Source organism: Alligator mississippiensis, chromosome 5 (genome assembly GCF_030867095.1).
Source record: "Alligator mississippiensis isolate rAllMis1 chromosome 5, rAllMis1, whole genome shotgun sequence".
Taxonomy (NCBI): domain Eukaryota; kingdom Metazoa; phylum Chordata; order Crocodylia; family Alligatoridae; genus Alligator; species Alligator mississippiensis.
In genome coordinates this window covers 179,237,685-179,244,143 of record NC_081828.1, presented here as the reverse complement: position 1 = coordinate 179,244,143, position 6,459 = coordinate 179,237,685, and positions in this window count along the sequence as shown.

Below are 6,459 nucleotides of genomic sequence, written 5' to 3'. Positions count from 1 at the left end.
CAGTTTTATGATGCTTTGGAGAAGAGATTTGTAGCAAGAAAATACTGGAAGGTATAATTAGAGTTTAGATGTGGAACAGAGTAAACAAAACAAACTTTTGGGGTTTGGTATGTGTCTGCGTGCTTTTTTCTTGTACATGCCCTACACTATATTTTTGTTAGCTTGCTAATAAAGTCCCATGAATTGAACTATAAAGTAAAACTTATTGGTAAGTAATTTGTATATGGGCCCACTAATATTCATAAAAACAGACTTGAGCTCCAAGCCACAAGTTTTAAATGTAATTTTTTTCTAGGTTTAAATGTTTTTTTACCCATTTTTCTCTTAGGAATTTTGGCTGTGATTGTTAAGTTCAAGGTCAGTTTGGAAGTGTGTACCTCCCTGTTTTAACTTGTGTTTGTAGACAAAAATATAATTAAACTATGAGTCTGCTTGCCTGATGCCTTCTGCTGAAACCTAAATAGAGAATATCTTTGTAGGTAAGTACATGCAAAATGTTAAATTAATGGAGTGCTAAGATGAGAGAGAGAAGCTCTCATATGAGTGTTGCCATTTTTATATGAAATACAGTATGTTCTCCTAGTACATGATTATATACTATATTTACTCTCATACCCCACACACACCCTTTTCCCCCAAATAAGCCCTTCTTAATTGAGGTGCATGTCTTAAGTGGGGAAGCTGACTTTTTTCTTTGGAGTAGAAGCAGAGAGGGATACACTGTGCTGTAATGTGCCAAGATGGCCGCCACTTCTCTCTAACTGCAGCAAGCAGAAGAAACAGAGTCCTATGTTAACCTCAACTGCAGTAACTTTTGGCTGAGCACTGTAGCCTGTGCCTGAAGTAAAATTGAGCTGGCTCAGGGCAAGTCAGCTGCTGCATGCTGTCTGGAGTATCTTGGTGAGGCTTTTGTGGTATGGAAACACTACAGAAACTCATAGCAGAGTCACTGGTGCGACTGTTTGAGCACTCATGGTGCGACTGTTTGAACACTCATGGTGCTCAGGTGAGGTCCCAGAAGACTGGAAAAGGGCCAGTGTGTGGTCCCTATTTTCAAGAAGAGGAGGAAGGAGGATCCAGGTAACTACAGAGCAGTTAGTCTCACCTCTATCCTTGGGAAAACCCTTGAAAAAATTATCAAGGATCACATTTGTAAGAGTCCAACGGGTAATATAATGCTGAAGGGCAACCAGCATAGGTTCATAGCAGGTAGATCCTGCCTGACTAACCTTATTTCTTTCTATGACACGGTCACTAAATGCTTAGATGTAGGAGTCGAGGTAGATGTCATCTTCTTGGACTTTAAGAAGGCCTTCAACATGGTATCCCATCCTGTTCTCATAAATTAAACAATGGTTGTGCCATAGATGATTACACAGGCATGTGGGTGGCAAATTGGTTTGAGGGTTGTACCCAGAGAGTGGTGGTGGATGGGTTGGTATCGACCTCTAAAGTTGTGGGCAGTGGGGTCCCCCAAGGCTCAATCCTTGGAGTGGTACTGTTCAATATCTTCATCAGTATCCTGGATGAGGGCATGGAAAGCACTCTTCAAATTCGCAGGCGACACCAAACTGTGGAGTGAAGCAAACACTGACAGGAAAAAACTGAATCCAGGCTGACCTGGACAAGTTAGAGAAGTGAGCAGAGAACAACAGGATGTATTTCAACAGGGACAAGTGCAAAGTGCTGCACCTAGAGAGAGGGAATCACGAGCACCCCTATAGGGCGGGGGATGACCTCAGCAGCACAGCAGCAGAAAGAGATCTCGGAGTTCTTGTCAACTCCAAGATGAATATGAGTCAATGTGATGAAGTAATTAGCAGAGCTAACTGCATTTTGTCATGCATTAGTAGGTGTATCACAGACAGGTCCAGGGAGGTGATGCTCCCCCTCTGCGGCACTGGTCAGGCTGCAGCTAGAGTCCTGGGTCCAATTCTGGGTGCTGCAATTCTAGAAGGATGTGGACAAGCTTGAGGGTCCAGAGGAGGGCCACTCAGAGTTAGAGGCCTGCAGGGAAGGCCTTGCAAGGAAAGGCTGAGGGACCTGGACCTTGTCAGCCTCCGCAAGAGAAAGCTGAGGGGAGGATCTTGTGGCAGTATACAAATTAATTGGGGGTGGGTGGGGGGCAGCAGGGAATAGGTGATGCTCTGTTTACCAGAGCACCCCTTGGAACAACCAGAAGCAACAGCCATGAGCTGATAGAGAGTAGACATCAGAAAGAACTTCATGGTTAGGGCAGTCAGAATCTTGAACGGGCTTCCAAGGGAGGTGGTGCTGTCTCATACCTTGGGCTTCTTCAAGAGGAGACTAGACAAGCACCTGGCTGGGGTCACATGATGCCAGCACTTTTTCCACTGGGGCCACTAGGAGGGGGTCAGACTCAATGATCCATTGAGGTCCCTTCTGACCCTAGCATCTGTGAATCTGTGTGTATATATATATATATATATATATGTGTGTGTGTGTGTGTATGTATGTATATATATATATATATATATATATATATATATATATATATATATGTGTGTGTATATATATATATAATATATATAAAAAAAACCCTATACTACAAAAGTAACAGTCTTTCTACTGCTCTTACAATAGTCTAGGGCCTCCCCTTGTTGCTGTTCTGCCACACCAGGAAATTCCTAGTGCCTCACCCAGACAGTCTCCTAGTGTCCAGGAAGTCTGGCATCCTGTTTCCAAAAGGACTTATTTTGTGACTGTTGGCAGACAATAATTTACTTGTCCAATTAGTATCAGACAAATTTTATGATGGATTCCAAAAGTTGCATGTCCTGCCACACTACTCATGCATGGCAGGATACAGTTTTTAGCATCTAGCATAAAAATAATTGGATCCCAATCATGCAACAGCTTTTGAGATATTTAAAGTCCCTGGGTGTCAGGACCTAAAAATGAGGAGGAGACCCAGGGCTGCCCTGTGCTGGACAGCCATGCTGTAGGTGTGCTCTTTAAGGCTGCCTATACATGAGCATGGCAGGGGGCACTTCAATTAGAGAAGTTCCTGAACAGCCACTCTAACTTAAACAGCTCACCACCATATGTATTGAACCCCAACACGTTTTAAAAAGATCATGGGATACTTTATCTAAAGCACATTTAATGAGGTTTAGATAAAGCACCCCATGGCCATTTTAAGACATGCAGGGGCTTAATACACATGATGGTGAGGCAATGCTGAAGTGTTTTAATTAGAATGTGAATAAGCACATCTATAGGCAGCCTAAAAGTCCTCATGAGCCAGGAACTAGAGACCAGGGAGCTTCTCCCAAGTGTCTGGGTCAGGGTATCCAAGGAGAATTCAAAAGTAGGCATGCTTTTTAAAAATCCCTGCATGCTGGACCTCCCCAGCTGCCACTTCCACAGGTGCTAGGGAATGTAAACAAGCAGGCATGTAGCTGTTGCTCCTAGCTGCAAGTCTGCTTTTCAAAGATGCAAAGCACTTTGAGTCGGACATCAGAGAGAGAGTTCTTGGTGTCAGGCTCATGGAACCTCCCCCACACCCATCTGTCTCCAAGGATTGAGCCAGGGTGACTGTGTTAGGACTGTCTGGCTGCTCCATGCTGGATCCCTATGCTCAGCTGAGCATTGGGATCCAACACGGGGAAGATGGCGCACAGTCAATTTAAATTGTGATGCAAACATGTTATATAGGGAACATCTTTGTAGCTTGTTTGGTATGGTGCCACAAATTGCCTTTTTACTGTGTAAAACCCAAAAGCTTGCTTAAAATTTTTTCCCCCAACTATTTAAGTTGGTCTAATAAAAGATATCAGATTCACTCAAAGAACCTTGTCTATTTACTGTGTGGCACTTGTTATTTATGGTGTGATTTACATGATAATCATGCCATAAATGCAACCTCTGTCAGGGCCATGTCACATCATCTGCTGTAACTCTGGAAAAATCTCCACATTCTACCTTCCACAGACAAAGCGTGTGTCTTATTTGGGGGCATGTCGCATGTGAGCAAGTACCATAATGTGTAACAATAAGGAAGTTTATATGTAAGATGTAGCCTATACGTAAAGTGGAAGCACAGTTTGGAATCTTCAGAAAGTTTCTGGAGCCTCCTTAGCAAACATTTTAAGTATACATGCAGTTATGCAAAATGCTATATGTTGTGTATATATTTTGGCAGTTTTCAGAACATACCTTTAAAGTTACAAAATTATAAAGGCCCTTATTACAAAATCAGTCTCAAATGTGATTTAGAATGGCTGTAATTTTTTTGGTATATGAAACTTTAATATTGCTAACTCTAAGAAAAATTATAAAGCTGACGCACAGAAAAAAGATAAACCTGATGAACAATATAATGTTTAACTTAATTTCAATCCCAAACTTATTCAGATAAACTAATGCACATATAGTTTTTAAAGGACTTCTTTAAGAATATAAGAAGTGCTGCATTGGGTCTGACTAGTGACCCATTGACCCTCATATCCTGTCTCTGACAGTAGCAAGTGGTAGATGCTTTAGAGAAGAGAGTACATATAGAGCATGTTTAGTGTAATTCCTCCACTGCCATGCCTTCCTTGGCATTAACCATCATTGGTTTTGTCATAACCCAGTGAGTTTGGTGCCTCGGCACTATGGAATTTTCTTGACACACGAGAGCCTCTTGCACAGCGAGGGTTTTTGCTGCATAAAGAACCTGCGTGCAGGAGAGAGTTCCCGCCAATTTGCAGCTGTCTTTGCAGGATGCATTTTCCCTTTGCAGCACGGAGATGCACGGTGCAAAGAGTTCCCGCCATTCGGATGTAAATTCGTGCCCCGCAATTGGCTAGTGCTAAATTATTCACACGTGGCAGCCGGTAATTGGCTTGCTGGCCGTTTAAAAATTAGAGCGACTTCCGCCCAAGTCAAAGAGCTTTGAGCACGCTGCAGAGTGCCTCTTAGAGATCCGACTTGCGGCTAGCTGATCGATAGACTGATCACCTATCGATCCTTCTTCTCGTCGCCGAACGCAGTCCCAGACGTACCCTTTTCCCGCCGGCTTGAATTATGGACGAGTTTACTGGCATTGGCCTCGCCAGCTGGAGCAACTCACATTGTTGTCCAGACAACCGAACCGTTTCCGTCGCAGCCACCCGCAACATAAGTAAAGTTTTTTGCAACCATTAAGCTTTGTCAGCCTCTCTATTCACCAGCCTGCCCTAACGAACGGGTAAATTCTGAATCACCTCGAGTCGGTTCAGCCCGGCCGAGACAGGTTTTAGAAAACTATAGCTAAGTCTCTTTCTAATTGTGACTGCTAATTTGGAGCATCATGTATGATAGTTAAGGTGTTCTGCTCCCCCCCCCCCCCCCCCCCCCGGCATTACTTTGTACTTGTTAACTTTTGAAGTTCATCTGCCACATTTTTGCCTACTTGCTTAATTTTAAGACCTTTTCCTGTAGCTTTTCAACAACACTTTCCAGTTTTACTGGCTGGAATAATATAATCTGAAAAATTTCAGATTGCACTGTGCATTCCCCTTTATGAGAGCATTGAATAGAAACGGGCCAGGACTGTGGGGTACTCCACTATTGGAGTTCCAAGTGTCAAGATGTGAAATCAGCTGTTTTCAAGGAAGCTAAAATGAAAGTATTGAGTTCTTCAAGAGATAATTTTGGAAAAAGGGAGAGGAAGGGCAAATCTTAATATTTTCACCTTCTCATTTTCTCTCTCCAACATACAAATAAGCTGATGGTTGCATGCTTACAATCTATACTCCCTAACAAAGCCTTAAGTTTATGTTGAAAGTTTGTTAAGGGACACTTCAACCTGACTGAGAATAGGAGTTTAATATAGGAGTGTCCTCTTGTGTATAGCTATGCCATCATGTCATTTATACATAAAAGTCTGAACACACTCTTCATTAGAGACAGAAATTCTGTAGCTGTGTAAATCTGTTTCAGTCTTGGATCTTCAGCCACTTTTAAAAAGACTTGATTCTGGCCCTAGACACAACAGCAGGAAAATTTTCCCTTGTATTCTAAGGGTAGACAGTTTGTCTCTAGTTTTCACATTTATTGTGCCATTAAATGGTGCATCTCTCTCAGGCAGTGGATAGACATTCATTTGTAGTGTTACAAGTGCCTCAGCACTTACAGCACAGCAAATACTGAGGTCTCTGAGGGATGCACATCTATTTTCAATCATCTTGTTGGAGTGCTGCAAAGTCACCATAAAGCTATGCTCTCTGGCGGGAGTAATAGAGGGTTGCTCCTTTGCTTCCACCTCTGTTCCCCTGTCCTTCCACCTGTGAACCTTAGCAATGGGTGTTATCATTGACAACCTACCCTCTCCTCCACTAGGGGAGGGAGGACCACAGGGCAGGCTGTCAGCCTGACAGCTCACCACCTTCCCTGAGTAAGTTTTTCAAGGAAGGTCACTGCTGTCCCAGTTACTAGAACAGCAACATCTTGTTTAACAGCTCACTGCCTTCA